This window comes from Tenrec ecaudatus, chromosome 5 (genome assembly GCF_050624435.1).
Source record: "Tenrec ecaudatus isolate mTenEca1 chromosome 5, mTenEca1.hap1, whole genome shotgun sequence".
Taxonomy (NCBI): Eukaryota; Metazoa; Chordata; class Mammalia; order Afrosoricida; family Tenrecidae; genus Tenrec; species Tenrec ecaudatus.
The window spans coordinates 96,986,080-97,009,101 of NC_134534.1; the positions used below are offsets into that span (position 1 = coordinate 96,986,080).

Below are 23,022 nucleotides of genomic sequence, written 5' to 3' on the forward strand. Positions count from 1 at the left end.
AATTTGGGGGGGGGGGGCGCGGGAGGAGATATGCACTCATATAAAACCAGAAAGAGTCTTCTCTAATATGCTTGGCTCAAACTTTTACATGGCCTAATTTTTAAATTTCACGTATTCATTGGATTGGCAAGATTTTAGCTACATTTCATGGAATCATCACATTGGCCAGGGTGATTACTAGAATAAACTGAATTGTTCTGCATTTTTTTAAAGCAGGCTCTCTATTGCAGGGTAAGGCAAAGAAAAGAAGAAAGCAACAGTTCAAAGAATTATAGAACAATGTAACTGCAGGAGAGTGTTTAATTTCAAGTTGATTGGGTTTATGCAATGAAGTTAACCTCTTCCTCTCACCTGCCCACACTGTCCTGTCACAGAGATAAAGACCAGTGTGTACTTATTACAATTTATTTGGGGGGGGGGGGTAATAGTCACTTTATTCCGAGTGTAATCTTTAGGCCAAGGCTGTTTGCCCTAACCAAGGATGGTGTGAACAAGGGCATTTTCTTTCCTGGCCCCTCCCGTCCCTCTCAGAAACGTCCCCACTTTTAACGTAACGTTGATTATATTCTTGTTAAGAAATGAGATTTCCCACCAGAATGAGTCAGGCCCTATCCCCTATTCCAGCCACCTCAAAGTAAGAAGTCTGTTGGGGGTAGCTAGGCTTACTGGAAAAATACACCTGATTAATGGAAACAGTGGTTATGGTTTCCCGGCCCTGGCCCCACTAATGCACTATTCCCCAGTCTTCCAGAAAGCTTGAGACAGACAGACAGAGAAAGGGAGGTGGGTGTCAAGACAGTAAGAAAGTGACTCCCCCACCCTGGGCCCAAAAAAGACAAGTCTTATTAATTGGGCACAAGGAATAAAAAAGACCTTGATATTCTGTCTTCTGAGTTACAGCTAGTAGGAACAAGTGGGAGAAGGGGAACCATGGGTGTGGGGTGAAGAGCTGGGAGGGGCCTGTCGGCTGGAGGTCTAGTCCGCTTAGTTTGTATATTGGACGGGCTCCTCGCCGGTCTCGTTGAGAAGACACGTGCGGATGAGGGCTCTGTCACCGCGAAGGGGTCACAGTGGGCGGAGGGGCGGCGGTCTTCAAAGTAACCCTTCTTCTCCTGGCGGTCATCCGGGGAATGCGGATGCTGGCGCCTCGGTTGGCCTCGCCGGCGGAAAAGTCGTTGATGTCGGAGGTTTCGTGGAATCCCGTGAGGTGCTGGGCGTTGTCCGGGCCCCCTTTGGGGTCGTAGGCGCGGATGTGGTATTGGTGCCGCTTGCTTAGCCTCTCGATGGACTCCTCAATGTACTGCAGACCATCGTCTTCCCGCATGGCCTTGGTGCTGACGTTGGCAGGACAGCCTGCACCGGTCCAGTTCCCAGGGATGGGCTTAGGATCGAAGGTTGTATCACTCCAAAGTCTTCACACACACGGTGCAGGATGAAGTGGGCCACCCAGAGATGAGCCCCCATGTCGATTCCTACACAGGGTTCTACCTGGAACTCCCACGGGGCAGGCGTGACCTCGGCATTCGTCCCTCCAATCTTGATGCCAGCATACAAGCAGGCCCGGTAGTGGGCCTCCACAATGTCCCTGCCGTCGGCTTTGTCTGCCCCCACGCCGCAATAATTCAGACCTTGGGGTCCAGGAAAGCCATTGGACGGCCGACCAAAAGGGTGCCCATCTGTCCCCATAAGGGTGTACCCCTGCTCTATTCCAAACCAGGGGTGTTGGCTGCTCACCACGTCCATAATCCGCTTACAGGTGTGCCATAAATTGGTCTCTGCAGGCTTTCGGTTGTACTTAAAGACTTCACAGAACACCAGCTTGTTGGGGTCCCTGCGGAACGGGTCCCGGAACACGGCAACAGGGATGAGACACATGTCACTGTTGGGGCCTTCAGACTGGAACGTGCTGGGGCGGTCAGAATTCCACTCGGGCAACTCTTGCACACACTTGGGCTCCCAGTCCAGGGTCCGGGTTTTACAGCGGAGCCCTTCTCCAGTGCCATCGATCCAGATATGCATGGCGTGGACTGTATCGCCCCGAGGCAGAGCCATGTACATCTGATTGACGCCTTTGTTCAAGTGGGAACTTGTTGAGGTGGCCACGGTGGAAGGTGTTCTGCGCTGCCGGCCAGCAGGAGGGAGGGCAGGTGGCTAGGTGGACGGCTTATGAGCTCGGCTCCACTCCCATGCTCAGCTCTGCCTATTATTATTTTAAAGTGAAAACCAAAACCTAAAAATGTAATCAACTGCTCCCAATAAATTCTAATGGCCCTATATAGAATGACATAAAACAATGGCTTACAGTTTCCAAGACTGTAAATCCTTATAGGCGCCCACAGCCTTATTTTTATCCCAGGGAAGAGTTGGTGGGTTCAAATGCAGACCTTGTATTCAGCAGCTCAGTCTCTAACCCACCACACCATCAAGAATCATGTAGAGGAATTAGAGATTAAGAGCTAAATTAAGAACTGAAGACAATGGGAAAGCAAGAATTCGGCCAAGGCAAGTAGTTGGCCCAAACAAACTAAGCATGAAGAATCAATGTCCTATTTTGACTTTCTTCTTTTTACACCTCTAGCTTAAAGGCATAAGGTCTATTTTGTAACCAACCCCCCCAAAAAATAAGCAACTGAACTCAATGCCTTTGAGTTGATTCCAACTCCTACTGACCATAGGATAGGGTAAAAGTGCCTCTGTAAATTTCTAAGACTGTAGCTCTTTATGGAAGTAAAAAAACCTCATCTTTCTCCAAAGGAGTGGTGGGTAGTTTCAAACTAGTGACCTGTGTTTAGCAGCACAAACGTGAGGGCTACTTAAGGAGGGGGTAGGAAAGCTAGGTCGTGTTTATCAAGCTCGTGATAAGCTCTAAGATCTCAAGATGAAATTCCACTGTTGATATCTAAGTTCCAAACAGGCAGAGCATGCCTGGAGTGTCTCCTGAAGCCACTAGAGAAGCGGTTGCCTCCCAGTTTCTCCTTCACAATTTGACGAATGGTATTGAACACCTGTCGCCCACAAGATAATTGTGCTAAATGCTAAATCATGCCAATAGATTTTAAAAATTTGTCTAACTAGAACTGAAAAGACATAACACTCTAAGTTGTACCCAGGAACAGAAACACACATATCAACACATGATCACATGCTTCACATATTTATAAATGCATGTATATGGGTGCACTCATGAAAATAGGAACATGTGAATACATACAACTTTTAAAGGGCAATCTATAAATTTTCATAATCATATTATAGTATTTTATTTGTATAGTTACCTTACTTTTAATACCTAATAATCTAACTTGAACTTCATGATCCCATCTTTTAAGTTCTTACCTATTTTCTTAGCTGAGCAAGGTTTATAATCACTGTATGCACTACAAACATGAAATACACTGAAACGTAGTCATAATTTTTCTAAGGATATACACTAATTAGGAAAAACTCCAACAAATAAAAATTAAGAAACAACCAGAAACCTCACTGCCATTGAGTCAATTCTGACTCATTGCCATTGAGTTGATTCCGACTCATAGTGACACTACAGGACAGGACAGAACTGGCCCTGTGGGTTTTCAAGGCTGTAACTCTTTATGGGTGTATACATTTTGTATTTTTCCTCAGGAACAGTTGGTAGCTTAGAACTGCTGACCTTGTGGTTAGCAGCCCAATGAGTAACCATTATGCCACCAGAAAAAGTGGACACTATTATAGTAGTAAAGTTCTCTTTCTAGAAACAGGTGTGTTTATTTATATAATACCTTGGATAAATTCTATAGATTTTTCATATATATAACTCATTTTGACATTATTGTTGATTCAAATACAATTGTAAGAAAAAGAAGACAGGAAGAACCTTTGAACACTTTCCCTCCATTAAAATCCATTGCTATCTAATGGAAACCTGACATAGAATAGTTACTTCCCCACAGAGTTTCTTTTACTGAACAGAGTGCCACCTCTCTCTCTCAGAATGGCTGGTGTATTCAGTTCTCGGCTTCTTCATTACCATTCAAGGGCTTACTCACTGTACACTAGAGTTCTGTCCCCTTTGCCTAGTTTCCTCCAGTAGTAACGTCTTGCAAAAATATTGTACAATATTACAAGACATTGGGATTATAGCATTAAAATATAAGGCAGTTAAATCTGCAAGGTTCTCAGGTTATTCAACCGCATTGCTGTATGATGCATTGATTTGTTCTAGGCATTAGGTAAGGTCAATGGTTCACACCTACAGGCTGCTTCTAATAAGAACAATGTGGTTGTCTATGTCCGTAAAGATTGACAACCTCAGAAACTCTGTATGGGAATTGACTCAATGAGAGTGGGTTTTATAACCTAAAAGTTGGCAGTTCAAATTCATGCAGCAGCAGTGCAGAAGAGCAGACTGGCAATCTGCTTGTGGAAAAGATAACAGAAGATAACCCTATGTAGCAGCTCTAGGTGAATACACAGGGTCCAATTCAATCAGAATAAACGCTACACACATCTATTTATTTCTTCTTCGCTCCCCCTTTTTCTTAAAATACCTATATATCACATACTTTTAAACTACTCGCCCGTTGACAGGCAGTGCTATTGTTTCTAGTTATTTGCTGTTATGAATAAAGCAGCTATAAACAACCATGTCTAGATTTCTAGATATGAATTTTTCTTTCTATGAAACAATTGTCCAGGATTTTAATTGTGTGATGATATGGCAGTTGAATGTTTCATTTCTGAAAAAAGTATTCGATTTTTCTAGAATGGCTGTATCGTCTTGCACTCCTACGATCTGTGTCTTAGTGATTTAGTTTATCCACATACTTGTCAGTGTTTGATGTTGGCACTATTATTCTTTTGTAAGGTGTGCTCATTAAAAATACTTTTTGATATAATTTTGATAAATTTTTATCTCAACATATGAATTTTTGAGATATTTATATATAGAAAAATTATTCCCTTATTTTCAGTTTTTAATATTTGTTTGAAGCACTACTGTATTTATATCTTAGATTTGTTGCTCAAATATAGATTTTTCTGGCTTTTACTATTCCAATTCTTTAAAAATCTTTATAAGTTGTTTCTAATCCTATTTCACACTTGTGCTTGTGTTTTATTTACTTTTAATTAAAATGTGTTTTTACTGACTTATATTCAAAATATGCATATGGATATGTTTCTCAAAGCCAAATACTTTTTAAAAACTTGTTAATGGAAAGTAGCAACTACCAACTCCCACACTACTTTAAATCCAAGCCCAAGTTACAAAATCATAATGTAAAGATTGTTTAACAAGCTTTCTGCATTTATCATTTCCTTAGTGTTCAAAGCTCACTGCTAGTATCATGGTATATTTTTTATATATTCAGAAAATTTTATAAATTTTCTGTACTGTGAGTGACCTCCTCTTATTCCTAGACCACTCACATGGTACCCAGAAGACTCCTAGGTGCCAGCTGCACACTGGTTCTTAGCTAACTGGACCTGGAAGTTGTGAGCCTGGATGCTCTCTGGGAGCTGGCGGTGTATGAAGGGTTTGTACATGTAGTGGAACATCTGGGTGAGGAACACCCACTGGTGCTTATCTCCCTCAAGGTCAGGTTTGGCAACTTGCTTGTGTCTCCTGCTACCTCATAAAACTGTTGGCAGAGAGCTATCATTTCAAGATCTCAGTGTTTCATGTGGCCTTGATCAAGATGTGAATCTCATATGCTTTAAGGATGTTGCCTGAAGCATGATTTAACAATTTGGTGAGTTCCATGTAGGCTCAGCATAGGGGTAAATGTTTCTTCCTTTTTTTATGGTCCCTGATCTCCTCCAACATCAATACATCCATCCACTTTGAATGTAGCAACTAATATTTTCACAATTTTCAGATTAATTTCTGACCACAGAGGCACTTACCCTGGTGAACCAGAGTTACATGTCCCAGACTAGCATTCACCAATGATGAGGTAAACCTAAGCCAGACTAGAGGTAGAGAAATACCCACTAGCTGCTTCTCCACTGTTGTCCCCATACTTGGTGACACTGGCTGTACCAGGAGTTAGTGTCTTAGCTGAGACCCTCAGGCACCCAGGGGTTAGTGTCTCCGCCACAACCTTCACCATGCCTTTGGAAACCAAATCAAACTCACTGCCATTGAGTCAGTTCTGACCATAGCGACCCTGTAGGGCACAGTAGAACTGCCCCCTGTGGATTTTGGAGATGGTAACTCTTTCCAGGTGTAGACTGGTCTGTCTTTCTCCTGCAGACTTCGCTATTAGCTGCCCTGCTCACACCCACTACACCACCACACATTCCTTACATATCCTTTTTCCCTTAAATATAATGTTTATTACCCTTTTTTATCGACAGTAAATATGACTTTGTATTATGTACTGGAGGTAACAGTTTAATTCTAGAATGACCATGGTCTTCTTCTATCTCTGTTATGCCATTATTTATTTTCTTGGGTTTTTTTTTGGGGGGGGTTTGGTAAAATATATGTAATAAAACATTTGCCACTTCAGCCATGTTCATATATGTACCTCAGATAACTTGGTTTTAAATGAAAAGTGAAGGTTTATTTTTTATGACTACATAACTCTTGTTTATTGGTATGGCCATCAGTATACATTCATGATAATTAATTTCTACTATGATTTTATATTCTATGGCGATAATAAAAATATCTTATTTTTTACACATCCCTAAGTGTATTCCTTGTGGCATGGTGGGTTATAAGTCTGGCTACTAACTATAGGATAGCAGTCTGAAACCATCAGTTCTTCCACAGGAGTAAGGTTAGAATTAGTCTTGAAAACCCTCAAGGAAAATTCTGTCCTGCCCTATTGTTGTTGTTGCTGTTAGTTGCCACTGAGTTTTCCCTATGCACAACAGAACTCAACACTGCCAGGTCCTGTGCCATCTTCACAATTGAATCTATGCTCAAGTCAATTGTTGCATCCGTGATGTCAGTACCTCTCGTTGATTGCCTTCCTTTTAGTTTTTCTATTCCTCCTCCACTTCGCCAAGCATGATGTCCTTCTCCAGGGATTGATTTCTCCTAGCAACATGTCTAAAGTATGTAAGTCATGCCAGCCTTGCCTCTAAGAAGCACTCTGGCCGTACTTCTTCCAACACAGATCAGTTTGTCCTTTTAAAGGTATGGGATTTTCAATATTCTTCTCCACCACCACAATTCAAAGGCATAGATTATTCTTCATTCTTCCACATGCAATATATGACTTTCACATGCATATGAGGCAATGGAAAATCCTATAATTTGGCTCAGGGACATCTTAGTCATCAAAGTACTATTCTTCTTTTCAACACTAAAGAAGCCTTGTGTAGCATATTTACCTAATGCAACTCATCTCTTGATCTCTGGACTTTCTTGCTGCTTCCATGAGCCTTGATTTGGGATCCAAGCAAGACAAAATCCTTGACAACTTTCAACATGCTCTCCATCTATCATGATTCTACATATTGGTCCAGTTGTGAGGATTTGGCTCTGCCTTATATTGAGTTACAATTCATACGGAAGGGTGCAATTCTTGATCTTCATCAGCAAGTGTTTCAAATTCTCTTTATTTTCAGCAAGCAAAGTTATCTGATCTGCATATTTCAGGTTGTTAATGCCTTCCTCTAACCCTGATGCCACGTACTTCTTTATATAAGCCAGATCACTGAATGTTTGCACAGCCTACAGACTGAACAAGTATGATAACAGGTTACAACCCTGACGACACACTTTTTCTGATTTTCAATCATGCAGTATTCCCTGATTCTATTCATGAAACTTCTTCTTGATCCACATACAAATTCCTCATGAATACAATGAAGTATGCTGTAATTCCCAATCGTCCCAAGGTTATCCACAGTTTATGATGGTACAGACATATTTTATTATGGGACAGACCGTTTATTATGGTTCACCTGCCCTGTAGGATTGCTATTAGTTGGTTGACTCAATGACAATGAGCTTGAATTTGAGAATTGGGTTATGAGCTAGGCTGCTCACCACAAGATCAGCTGTTCAAAACCACCAGTCATTTCTAGGAAAAAAGATGGGGCTTTCTATTCTCATAAAGATTTACAAACTGTAAAACCCACAGGAACAGTTCAACTTTGTCCCATAGCGTCTCTATGAGGCAGATTTGACTCAATGACAGTGAGTGTAGTCCTCTACTTGCCAACTGCTCTTCTTTTACCAAATCTCAAGAAAAAATTTAAAATCCCAACTATACCATTTCTGTATTTAAGCATATATTTTAAATAATTTGTTTCTTTAGCAAAGAAGAATGCATTTTCCTCAAGACTTGCCTCCTCTAGCATTTGGGAATGGCTTCAAATTATGTTTGAGGTGGTCCTATTATACACAGACACTGCATCATCAAACATGGATTCTATGTGGAATGCTGTGTTTAGGATAGATGTTTTACTACTGAAAGGATAACCAACTAGGTAAAAAGAGGATAGACAGTCCAGAAACAGATCTATATATATTGGACAATTGATTTTCCACCATGGCAAAAAAAAGATCATTCAATTAAGAAAGGATAATATATTCATCGGTGCTACATCGCACCCTGACTGACTCATCTCCTCCCCTAGACCCCTCTGTGAGAGGTTCTCCAGTGGCCGACAAATGGGCTTTGGGTCTCCACTCTGCACTTCCCCCTTCCACTCTGTACTTCCCCCTTCATTCACTATGGTAAGATTTTTTTTTGATGATGCCTTATACCTGATCCCTTCAACACCTCTTGATTGCACAGGCTGTTGTGCTTCTTCCATGTGGGCTTTGTTGCTTCTGAGCTAGATGGCCGCTTGTTCACCTTCAAGACTTTAAAACCCCAGACACTATCTCTTTTGATAGCCAGGCACCATCAGCTTTCTTTCTTTGACATGAATTAAAACAAAAATGCAGCACATTAAAACCTTGAAACATGGCAAAAACAATACTCAGAGGTTAATTTATAGTAATGAAAACACATCATAAAGGAGAAAGAGCCAAAGTCAACAATTAGGAAAAGAACTCCAAAATAAAATTTCAACCACCAGAAGTAAATATAGATAATAAAAATGAAGCAGAAATCCATCACTCAGAAGCAAAATATCAGTTCAAATAAATCATCAAGTGGTTCTTTGAAAAATGTGGTAGTTACACAACCTGGTGCCAACTTGAGACTAGTAAGAGTGAAGGGGTGGAGTTTAGCCTGTCAATCAGGAGCCTGTTTGGTGACTTCATTTGGAGGTGCTAAGGAGATAAATAACCACACAATGCTTTGCAGAACTGTACTTCAACAAATTTGAAAACCCAAAGGAAATGGAGAAAAGTCTACAAACCCATTATGTACCCAAACTGAGATAGAAAACCTCGACTGGTCCATAACAAAAGAAGAAATAGATCAAGTTATTAAAATCTTCCAAGAAGAACAATATCCCTGCCAGATATCTTCACTTGGGAATTCTACCAAACATTCAGAGACTAATTTACACCTATTCTATTCAACTACTGCAGAGTATAGAATAAGACAGCATAACTCCCAAATTCATTGTCTGAATTGAGTTTAGCCCTGATATCAAAACCAGGGAAAGACATTATTAGAATAGAAAACTATAGACCAATATCCCTTATGAATAAAGATTCAAATATTCTCAACAAAATCATAGTAAAAAATACCCAAAAAATTCACACAGAAGCATACAAACAAAACCCATGATCAAGTAGTGTTAATATCGGGAATGCAAGAAATCAAATCCATGATATAAATAAATGAAAAGAACAATGAAATTATAAATTGATGCAGGAAAGACATTTGACAGAGTACAGCATTCATTCCTGATAAAGGGAAATTTCCTAACATAATAAGGTATACAAGCAAAAGCTAATCCTGCCTCAGTGGGGAGAAGCATAGAGCATTCCCATTACAGATGGAAACAGACAGTGTACGTTTTTTAAATCATTTTATTGGGGGCACATTCTACTCTTATCACAATCCATACATACATTAATTGTGTAAAGCACATTTGTACACTCGTTACCCTCATCATTCTCAAAACATTTGCTCTCCACCTAAGCCCCTGGCATCAGCTTCTCATTTTCCCCCTCCCTCCCCGCTCTTCCCTCTCTCATGAACCCTTGATAATTTATAAACTATTATTTTGTCATATCTTACACTGTCCGAAGTCTCCCTTCACCCACTTTTTGTTGTACATCACCCAGGGAGGTGGTCACATGTAGATCCCTGTAATCTATTCCCCCTTTCCACCCCACCCCCCCTCCACACTCTGAGCTAGATGGCCATTTGTTTAACTTCAAGCCTTTAAGACCCCAGATGCTATATCTTTTGATAGCCGGGCACCATCAGCTTTATTTACCACATTTGCTTATGCACCAATGTGTCTTCAGTGATTGTATTGGGAAGGTGGGTTTTTAAATCTTGAAGGTAAACAAGTGGCCATCTAGCTGAGAAGCAACAAAGCCCACATAGAATAAGCACACCAGCCTGTCTGATTACGAGGTGCCAAAGGGATCAGTTATCAGGCATCAAAAAATCAAAAATCATATCATTGTGTGCAGGCAGTATACTTTTAATTATCATTCTTCTTCTATATTGTGCTATGAGTCTTACACTGATCTAATAAATGACAATAACAATATAAAAGGTACCCAAAATGAAAAAAGCAAAAAACAAAATTCTCTCTCCAAATAATTTGACTCTATATGTAGAAAGCCTCTAAGTATTGATAAGACAATTGTTGGATATTATGGGAAACTTGGCAATGTGGCAAGTACAATATTTTCATATAAAAACAAACTCCTGTTTGCTAAGAGAGCTCTGAAAAGTAAATCAAGCAAACAATAACATTTGCAACATCCAAAAAAAAAATACTTAGGAATAAACCTAACTGGAAAAATAAAAGACTTGTACCTAGAAAACCACTACAAGAAACTTAAAAATCACTTGCTAAGTTTATGATATTATCAATAGAATTAATTTATGTCCCATGGGAATGGTTTATACTGTTCTTCAACAGAATGGTAATAATATCTTGAAAGTGAGCCAGGGTTATATATAAGCAATAGCTATATGGAGGGATTTTGACATTCCTGTCTCTAAGGAGCACTATAGCTGGACTTCTTCCGAGACAGATAGTTTTTCTCTTTTAGCGACCCATGATATACCTAAATAAAGTTGCTAAAATACAGAGAACCACAACAAAAGAGAATGTGTGATCATATCGAGGATTTCTGAAAGTTTGGAGCTGGATTGATAGGTACACTGAAATGAAGTAATGAAAATATCAATCAAGTATAACAAATATATTTGACTAAGAAAGGAAACATCTTTGCATGTACTATATGGCTCTGTTGTGGGTATTATTTATGTGATTATAACAAAATAAAAAGAAAATCTATCAAATTGTTAGATAGCAATATTGAGAGGCTAACAAATTGAAAACGTATATGGATGGTGGTATCAATGACATAAATCATACCCTTTCAAGAAAAGAAATGTATACTGTGTAAAACTGATAAATAAATATCAGCATATTCAAATTATCTAGGCAATACCAAAATAAATAATCTGAGTATTAGTAAGTAGTTGCTTCTAGTCAACAAACATTAAGGTTTTGCATGAACAGGAATATTCATATTTCTGTTGTGAATTTTGAGGTGCAATTTCATTTTTGCCCTATGTACTTGTATTAATTTATAAAAATAAATACTTGTTTAAATTCTAGGAAGTTTTCAGTTTTTTTACAAAAAAATATCCTAGGAAAACAAAATGATAATTAGAGTATTTTGGTGCATAAATAGTGTAATATGCAGCAAAAGCCACATTGAATAATGGAAACCCTAATATGTTCTGGATAACTAAATATTCCTATATCAACATTACTTTTACTTTAACTTAATTATAAATACTTCAGAGTCATAAAATTATTGGTTTATAAAGTACTTGATAACCTCACAACACTGGAGATATACAAAATAATGCCTTTTTATTCCCACTGGGCTCATGCCAATTCTGAGTTACATCAACCCTATAGGACAGGATAAAACTGCTTCTGTGAGTTTCTGAGATTGTGACTCTTTACAGAATAGAAAGCCTTGTTAGAAATGTATATTGTGCCTGTAGTCAAAAAAGGTGATTCAACAGAATGTAAAAATTATCAAACAATACCTTTAACATCACACACAAATATGCTGCATATGATTTTAACACAGTTAAACAGCAATATAATACAATTAAAAGGAAACTACCATATTTCAAGCCAGATGTGTAGAATGAGGAACATCATTGCTGATATCAGATAATGTGTTAGGCCAGGTTTACTCGAGAAACCAATCCAGCAACATTCATATATAAGTAAGAACTTTACATAGAGAAATAACTATATAGCAAGGAAACACCCCAGCCCAGTACAACTCAAGTCCATAAATCTGGTAGTAGTCTCTAATCCCTTGGCAGACTCATGCAGCCACCAGATATGCTGCATAATGCAGGAAGATCCCAGGCCCCACAAGGTCAGTGGAAACATGGCTGGGTGCCTGCAGCTCAGTCAGTGACAGAGTCCCAGACAGCAGACAGGTGGAGTGACAGAGAAGGGGGGAGATTCCTGGGTTCCTTCTTATAGAAGGTACTCCCCCAAAGAGACAGCATCAGGTTATGACCTGACAGGTTGGATTCCACCCCTACGCTTTTCTATATCTTCAAGTTGACCTAAAATGATCTAACTACCACAGATGTTTCTTAGCTGAAAGTAGAAAATACCAGAAAGAAGTTTATCTAGTTTTTTGACTACAAAAAGACATTCAACTGTGTGGATCACAGCCATGTGGGGACAAAACCGAGAAGAATGGCAATGTCAAAATGCTTACTTGTGCTTATGACAGTCCTGGACATAGAGCAATTGACAGTTGCTAGAATACAGCAAGGAGCTGTGGCATAATCTGAAAACAGAAAATATACAGGCTCAGGATTGCATACTTTTGCTGTATTGATTCGATCTGTAGGCAGAGCAAATAATCCAGGAAGCTGAAATATAATGAAGAAGAGCATGGCATTAGGATCTGAAAGCTCATTAACAACTTGTAATATGCAAATGACAAAATCTTTCTTACTGAATCAAAAAATGAAGACCAAATTGTACAACCTTCTGTATGGATTACACTTCAATATAAAGAAAATTGAAATCCCATAGTTGGACAAATAGGCAATACCATAACAAAAGAACATAATGAAGCTATCAACAATTTTATTTTACTTGGGTCCATAATAGATACCCATGGAAACAGCACCCAAGAAATTAAATTATGTATATAAATTTGCCATATAGTATTTCTTTAAAGTATTCAAGGGCAGTGGAGTTATATTGAAGATTAAGATCCACTTGACCGCCACCATGGTGTTTCTTCAATCTAACTAGCTAGTGTGTATGTGAAAATAAGAAAATGAATAAAGAAGACTGAGGACGAATTTACACATTTGAATTATTGAGTTGACAATGAATATTTAATGTACCTTGGTGGACTGTCTGTTCCTATAAAGATGTAGCCTTAAAACCCGGTATAGAGTTATTATGAGTCAGAATTGACTGCACAGTCGTGCGCTAGAGTATGGTGGATTAGCAAAATAGTAAATAAATCTGTTTTACAAAAAGGGTATTCAGAAAACTCCTTAATATGGAAGGTGACAAGACTTCAGGACAAATAGTTCGGGCATATTATCCAAAGGGACCAGACTCTAAAGATGGCCCTCATGCTTGGCAGTGTAGCAAGCAGGTCAATGAAAACCAGACAGACGTTCAACTAGATGATTAGACACAGTGGTTTCAGCAATGGTGTCAAACTATTGTGAGAATGACAAACAATCAGGCCCTTCTTTGTCCTGCTGTGTATAGGGTTATTATGATACCAGCAGCAATAACAATTTGCTTGAATATTATTCTCAAATTATCAAAAATAGATAGGAATCTTAAATATTGGTTCATTGATCAAACACAACCTATTTAAATATACACACATACCCGTTTTGTTCAGAGTTCAGTTTGTAAGTCTAGTGTTGCTGTCACAGCACTATGACATGTTTCAGTTATACCTTTTGTTATGGTATCTGCCTCATAACACAGTGAATTTAAACATTTTAAGTTTTCTTAATCTTCTGTCTTCCCCTCTCCTTGTCATATCAAATACCATGAGAAAGAGGAGAAAGACTGGTAATGATAATGTATGGTTCATATAACAACAACCACTTAATTTATCATTTGATATAGAGCTCAGAAAAATATCTAATTTTAAAAAAGTAAGCATATTAAAATATTGAAGACTTTTAAAACTATTTGTACTTCACACCACCTTTTATGGTTACTAAGGTGATAAACCTCTCCAGAAGTAGATGGCCATCTCTTTTTCATGCTGAGCAGTTAATAGTTTGAACTGCAGACCTTTCGGTTAACAGTTAAGCACTTTAAGCACTGTGTAGCCAACACACCTGATACTTATTATATTTAGAATAAGAGCATTTTGCATAGTGAATGTTGACTACAGAATCTAGTAATGCAATTGAGTCAAATTTCTAGTGAATCAAATGACAAATTAGCTTAAATGATTAAATGGCATGTTTCATTCAAATTAATCCCTCATGCTAAAAATTATTCGTGAATGTTTTCCGTTCCTACAGTTTTTTAATTATTAATTTTGTTACTGTTGTTGAAAATATTCACAGCAAAACATACACTGACTCAATGTTCTCTACATGAACCAGCCAGTCATACTGATTACAATGTTTAAGTTGTGTGATGGTTTTCACACTCCTTTACCATTGTTCCTCCATCATTATTTAAATTAACTGCTCTGCAGTTATTATTGTCCATGTGATCACATATGATAGTTCTTTAAAAAGCATAACTCAAAGAAGATTTTGTTTTACTACTTAAGTTAAACCATTGGTTGTAAGAAGATTTTCTCAGGTGACTAGTTCAAGGTCTCAGCCTAACTTCATCACTCCAGGAAGTCTGAGTAATTGGGTGGTGTCTAGCTACCATTGCTGATCATTGTGATGAAAAGTTCTACGAGGAATCCTGCCCAAATAAAGTTATCACTGCTTTCAATTAAAAGCAGTCTATTATATCTTTTTCAATTCTTGTCCAAAGTCAGAAAATATTAAATTACATTTTACATTAAATAATCTACAAGCATTCAAAAGATTTCCAGCATAAATATATCAAATATTTTAGATTTATATATTATTTTGAAATTAGTATTGACTAACAGAAGCAAAAAAAGTATGTGTGTGTATATATATATTACCTTCACATTTTTGGCTTCCTGCAGCTACATTTTCTATGGCTATTGATAATCTTGAGGATCATTCCAGTTATATCCAGAAGAATGTATTTGCAAAAAATGTGTTTGGGCCCAATTTATCCATATTTTTAGCTGACTGCTTTGTGGGAGATGAGAGCACACATAATTCAAAAATATCATAGAATTTTGGGGAGAGGAAGGAACTTAAAGGCCATTGAGACCAAGCACTTTGAAAGTAAGGATTAAATTTCCTCAGAATATTAAGGCATACATAAGAATAGATCCATCTATTTGTTGCTAAATGCAGAAGACATTTTTCATAACTTAGCTTACGTAAATGGGCAGTGAAACTAGTCACTGTTGTCAGTCCTTCTCTTGTTCTTCCTTTCAGTTTTCCTCCAATTTTCTAGCACATTTTCTTGCCTTTGCACATTGAACCAGTTATTTATCTTTCCTGTTTTAAATCCCCATTCTTTCCTCCAAATTATTTAAGTATTCAACTTTATTGGATCTTGTCCCATACACCATAATCTGCTATAGAGATATTTTTATCCATTCTCTTAGCTACAATTATCTCTGGGATGCTAAAACCCAAACTTGTATAGAATTGTCCTATATTATAAACTTTCATATTCAATCAAGTTTTGCATATCTCTAACAATATGTCTCACAGATATCTCAAATGTACCATATCCAATTTAAACTAGAGTCTGGGGTCTGAAAGGCTTGGAGTGAACCAAGAGGCCATCCAGCAGTGAAGCAACAAATCCCACGTGAAAGAAGCACACTAACCTGTGTGATCAGGAGGTCTCCATGACAATAGGCTTCAGAAGTTCCAAAACAAGCAATCAAATTGACATGAAGGAGAGTGAACATAATGGAAACCCAACACCCACCTGTAAGATAATTAGACAGTCTTTCACAGAAGGGCCACATGGAAAGGATGATTTATCTAGGTTGCTGTATCATACTCATGAAGCACATGACTATCTTCTAGTTCTTTAATATTTCCTCCCCTTACTGTTATGGTCTTTGTCTTACCTCTTTAAACTCTTTGGACCTGTATATGTTCATTTGTATAATCAAGAACATTTGACACATGAACACCAAGATAGATAACCCTTCAGTAAAAGTAATAGGAGTAATGATTCCTTGAGGGTGTAGGAAGAGACTGTAGGGGAGGCAGCTGATAGCAATGATGATGTATAACTTCATTTGAGGATTTGAGGGTAATTAATAGCTTAATTGTAGGTGAATGGATACATTGGATGGTTTAAGATATGACAAAAATAATAGCAATAGTAATATGAATTACAATAATAATATAATCATGGTTCCTGGGAGGGAGGGGAAAGGAGGGAGGGGAGAAAGAGGAGTGAGCTGCTATCAAAGATTTCAAGAAGAAAGAAAATCTTTTGAAACTGATGCTGGCAGCAATTGTACAATTATGCTTGATTTAATTGGATTATGGATTGTTATAATATCTGTATAAGCTTAAAATATAATTAATTAATAAAAAAGAATTTCTGACCACAAAAAAGAAAGAAATCAAATTAATTAGAAGAAGAAGAATAAACTAGTCATTTCCTCTCCCAAAACCTGTTTAACGTCTGGGTTCTCTGTCATTATAAATGTAAACATGATTCATTCAATTCACTCAATCAAAGGCAAATAAAGGGGATATCACCTAATCCTATATCCTGAAAGAGCTTTCCCCATCACATGTTAGATGAAGTGATAAATTCAAGAGTTAAATATGCTGTCTCTAGAAGCATTGGGCATTCTTCTCTTTTTTTTTTTCGTGGAAAGAGATGTGAGATACTATAGGTTGTCCCTTACTTTGGAGAGAATAATATGACATTACTCAGACTAATAAGTAGCTCAATATTTTTTACTAATGTTGAGCCCTTTAAGTTTCATATGTGAACCTTAACAATAGTTCCACTATGCCTGTTGCTTCTTGATCATCAGGTACAATAATCATGGAGTCATTATGATGCTTCCAAACTTTATTATAGTTGCCTGCTTTCTCTTCCGCTTTTTCTTCACTGGATTGTAGACTCTGGTAAACAGAATGTGGGTTTTTTTTAATCTTCAATATGCCCGTGATGTATATTGCACAAATATATTATATCAATTCTTCAAAAACTACTAGTAGAGAAAATAGTGACGTTTTGCGTAGCATAATGGTGCAGTAAATGGTGATGGAGCTGAACATATCTGACTTCCTCTAGATTTCCCATTGCCAAGAGGAAAGGGTCAGAAGTGCTTCCAGTCCCCTCTTTGCTACCTATTCTGACACCAACCATTCCTCCCATGCATTGGCTATCCAGAACACAGAGACAATATTCACAATTAAGAGGGTGTGTTAGGGAAGTCAATAGGTTAGCACAAGTCAGGATCAGCAAACAGTAAAGATACAGTCATTAGTCTCCTGCAGTCCACTTTTTCCCTTTGATCTTTAGTTTCTCAGCTATGTGATCCCTTGGCCTTTGCCTCCATGGTCCAGAAAGGCAGTCTACCTGTCAGTCTGACCTGCAGTTTCATAGTCTCAGGGCAGATAAGGATAAGGTGCCCTCTAGTTTTATGCTCCTCTGCTGAGTCTCCCTATCAGAAATCTGGTCCCGATGGTATGTGCCACTTCAGAGACCTTGAATGTGCTCTTTTAAGGTCCTCTAGATCTCTCTACTTCCTACTGCTTCAAAGACAGCTCATCCTTATGAAAACAGACCACTGCTCTCTCAGTGTTACACAAACCCTGTTTGCATAGCCCTACCCAATCATTGATTAGAAGTACAGGAACTTGGGTAAAGAGCTATATTAAGAAGTTTCATAAGAGTTGTACAAGCCCCCAGTAAAATGATTTTAAAAAAGGAAGAAAAAACTCCACTTCACCACAAATGGCTGAATCATTGTGAAGTCTCAGATACCATCTTTTTCTTACCTCCTGAGTATTTTGTTATTTCTGTGCTCTAGTTGGGGGTAGCTTAAGGGACCATACAGATCCAGAGATCTTACTTCAGTAATAATCCTCCAAGCATGCTCACAGATTTTCTCTGTGTTTGGGTTGTCTTATCACAAATTTGTGATTAAATATATAAGAAAGCTTTTAAATGACAATAATTTAAAATAGGCCCACATCACTAGCCATACATAGATAAATAAATATAGATGTCCAAACATATCCTGGTAGTACTGGGAGCTCAGCATTGGGTTGCTAGGTGCAAGATCAGCTGGCCAGAACTACCAGCCATTCCACAGGAGAAAGATGAAGCTTTTTGCTACAGTAAAACTTTGCAATCTCCAAGTAGGAATTTACAGAAATGAGTATATACAGATCTATGTGCTAAAATATACAGATATGATTTTGTGCAAAAATATTTTCAGTTCTAGATGATATTCTAATGTAAAGCATGCATGATATGTTTTGAAGTTTCATCTCTACCCTGAAGATGATAGGGACCTTCTCACAAATTTGGCATTATCAAATTTTCTCTTTTAAAAGATTAGGATTTTAGATGAAGTTCAATTTATTTTTCTTTTGTTGTGAATGCGTGCTATAAGTGTTTTTAGATTCCTGTTTAAGCTTATCTTTATTCCAAAATAATGAATATTTGCCTTTATGTTTTCATCTAAATGTTTATCATTTTAGCTCTTATGTTATAGTTTTATTCATTTTGAGTTAATCTAATATTTGGTGTCTAACAAGAGTCCAATTTTATTATTTTTTATATGGCCAGCCTTGTTTTCTTTGCATTGTTTACTTAGCTATGCAGAACCTGGTCATCTTGGGTAACCCTCTAGAATGTAAATACCAGTGAAAACACCATAACCAACAGGTCACAGCTATGCACAAGCCATCACAGTGAGACCTGGCAGACAAGTGGGCCTAGGAAAGGCAATATAGCATATTTTGAAAAATCACACTTTCCTATTTCAAAACTTGCTACAAAGTAACAATAATCAACACACTGCAGAATTCGCTTGAGTGTAGGTATATATTAGAATAATAGAATTTAAAAACCCCAAATTAACCCAGGCGCCTCTGATTAACTGCTTTTTATGCGTGTATGTCTGTTTACATACATATGTGTGTATGTGTGTGTGTGTATTGTAAGGAGCCTTGGAAGCATACAAAGGTACACATTGAGTTTCTAACCACAAAGTCGCTAGTTAGAACCCACTAGTTACTTCTCAGGCGAAAGATGAGGCTGTCTGCTTCCACAAAGGCTTTCAAATGTCTTGGAAACTCAAAGGTGTCCTATAGGGTCGATACGAGTAGGGATTCACTCAATTCCCATCAGTTTTATAAGTGATGGCCAAACACTATGGAATTTTAAAGAAATATTCATAGGTTCCATAGACTTTGCTCAAAATTGATAATTCCACCTCTTGCTAGGAATCAACAAATATATTGTTAAAATTAGTATTAATATTGTTACAAAAATTTTAAATTTTTCTACAGATTTGTAAAAGCTTATAGACTTAATAGTAGGCACATTAAATCATTTGCCTTTGCTGGGAAACTGTATAAAACATGGATTTGGATCAGTTCTACTCTTAATGGGTACAAGCAGTTCGTGAGTGTGATGGTTATGGATTATAAGAACTCCTGGGGGAAGATAATCCAAACCAAACTCATCACATCAATGGGGATCTATCTCTGTCCATTGCATAACCACTACACCACCCCATCAGGGCTCCTCAGGGTAAGGACAGAGGCAGCCTAACAAGAATAATTGCATGAGAGAGAAATCAAGCAGAGTCAAATCCTCCTTGGCCCTTCACCTTCTGCCAGAGCTGAGTCATGCAACCATCTAGTTTCTTGATTTCCTTCAGGATATTAGCAACGGTGGAGTCACTCTGCTGCCATCAGTCCTCTGCATCAACCAGCCTGTGCTCCTTTCTGTCTCTGCTTCGTCATCGTGTTTCCTGTTCATCAGCTTCTGGGTCAGGAGAAGCCTGACTTGAACCAAGTGAACTTGTATTATTATACAGTCCTATAAGTTATCTCTTTATCTAAATATCTTTTAATATACAAGAACATGAAAGTGTCACAGTTTTGCTTATCTAAGAATATACCTTAACACAGAGTCATGAATTTCTGATTTATGTGAAACCCATAATTACAAAAGAATCCCCATAAAGACTAGTATATCAAAAATTCAAGGCATGGACTGTTTTGTAACAACAAATGGAAATAAGTTTGTGATATACATCAAAACATTATTATTAATATATTATGTTAACAATGCTTTAGTGTGTCTACAAATGTTTTTTAAATAATTTTATGCCTAGAAAGGTACTTTATAGGCTATGTACTAAGACAAACATCTGACTACCTGACATTAGATATGAATCATACCTAAGAGTTCTGCCTTGCAAACAAATTCAATTTAAAGAGAGATTTCATTCATTTGACATTTAAAAGAATTAGTATTGTTAATGGTTAACATTACTATTTCAAATATCTACCTAAGATTTTAATGTAGGAGACTGTCTGACGATATGAATTGTGTGGTTGGTGGCAATAACCCTGCTTTAAGTTCTATACTTCTTTATCTTTATTCGCACTCATGTTGTTAAGATCTGTGATGGACGGAGAAGAGATTTATTGATATGTTTTCCTGTCATACCAGATAAGATATACAGAAAGGGATGTGTGAGATACTCATTAATAAGCCATGAGTTGTCAGCATTGAACATCATGGCAGGATAAATCTATTATGATTAAGGACACTCATCTTAAATGTAATTTTCTCTAAAAAAAAAGTAGGCAAACAGCCAAATGCCTTAAGCTCACTTGCAGTTGAAGGTCTTGAATAACAAAAAGAAAAATTAAGACACTATTTTGCTTCAGGACATTGGCTTCCAGGAAATGCCTCATATTTTTCTCTGTGTCTATGTATGTATTTATGTGTCTATTATGTACTTGTCTCTATGAAGAGTTAAGTTACAAGTTGAAACCCTTTGCTTTTCACCTTATAAAGCTATTTGATCTTCAATTTAAAAAGAAAGAAATTTAACCAATATTTCCGACTGCTGTGGGAATCCGTAGAAATAAATTTTAAAACATCATGTTTTCTGTGATGACATGTATTTAAAAGATTCATTTAAATAATCAGATAAACCATCTTATACATTTGCTTGACTGAGTTTAAACTAATTTGACTGGTTTTGCAAATACAATTGTCCTGCAAACAATAAATCAAATTTATACTTGTTTCCTGTCAAATTCTTTAACCAGTTAGAATTGCATAAATCTACATAGACAGAAACACACACACACCATTTTTATTGTGTTTTTGATGGCAGTTTCCAGAACAAATAGATTCCATTTGAGAACTTCTACACATGTTGTTCAGTGACATCAATTACATTGACCACATTTGTCCCCACTCTCATTATTTTTACTCTGCCCCAGTATTCTAATTCCCTGCCCTCTTTTCATCTCATTTTTTGCTTGGTATCATGTATTTTGCTTTCTTCTTTCATGAGTAACTCATTGGTAGTAACCTTTATTTTGTGTACCAACCTGTTATCTCCTTAAAAGATACCTCAGGGGATAGTTTGGGTTCCAGGTTTCAAAAACTCTTGTGTAACAGTGTTTAATTCTGTTCACAGAATAAATCCAGGGACTGTCCAGAGATCATCCAGAAATCAACAGGAAGCCGATGGGAAGTCCATAATGTCATCAGCACCAGGACAACCTCTACTTCTGGTTTTCTCCACTACCTTTATATATAACTTTTCTCCTCCTATCTGGTGGCCATGGTTACAAGAATGTGCTTCCCCACAAGTTCACATTCCAGGAAAGATAAGGCAAAGAACAAATCTAGAGAAAGGGCAGGGCCACAAAGTCCCAACAAACAGCGCCAAGATAAGACAGAGGGCTGTGCTTTCCCCAGTGCTGCAGTCCCTAGCAGCATCCCCACCTTCCTAGTTAGTAAGACAAGGATAAAGTTGATTGCTTAGACACTTAACAGGGTGTACGACACCCTCCCAAATTTGAACTTCATTGGTCTTTCATTGTTTGACATTTTGCAAGAACTCATTTCATTTTTATCTGAACACAGTGATGTTTCAATAATAGCTGCCTTCTCACTTGAGCAATTTGACAGAAATAACTTTTTATCAAATTAAAAACCAGAAATTCTACAAAATAACAGTTTTAAAATTAAGGTATCACTAAATATAACAGAACTATGACCTCTTAAAAATGTTCAAAGGACTAACAACAGTATTTTACATCACATGATTGGATGTAAATTCATTCATTTTTTGTTGCGAGGTGCTGTGGAGTCACTGCTGACTTCTTAGTGACCCTGGGTCCCGCAGCAGAATAAAGCACTACCCCATCCTGTGGCATCATCACAAGTGTGATGTTTGAGCTCCTGGTTCTTGCTCTTTTCCACTACCCTTGTAATTTAGCAAGCATTCTGTTCTTTTCCAGGGACTAGTCTCTCTTGATAACCTGTTCAAAGTAGGCAGTCTTCTAAGGAGCATTCTCATTGTACTTATTCAAAGAAAATTTATTCATAATTTTTGATAACATCACTGGATCCTTAAGGCTTGAAGAAAATGGGCTTCTCATACTCAAAATTTATGTGACATTCTAGACTTTTTCATTTTTGGTAGAGGGGCTAGATTATAATTTTATAATTCACAGAATTAGTATCAGGTGGATTGTCAGTTTTGAAATACCTCATTCAATTACATTAATTTATCTTATTTGCTAA

The 23,022-nt window shown here is 37.5% G+C and overlaps 1 pseudogene; it reads right to left on the minus strand.

Annotated features, from left to right (window-relative positions):
- Nucleotides 1-984: 984 nt before the first annotated feature.
- The window catches only part of LOC142449198 (glutamine synthetase pseudogene), a 75,182-nt pseudogene continuing 53,144 nt past the window's right edge, over nt 985-23,022 (minus strand).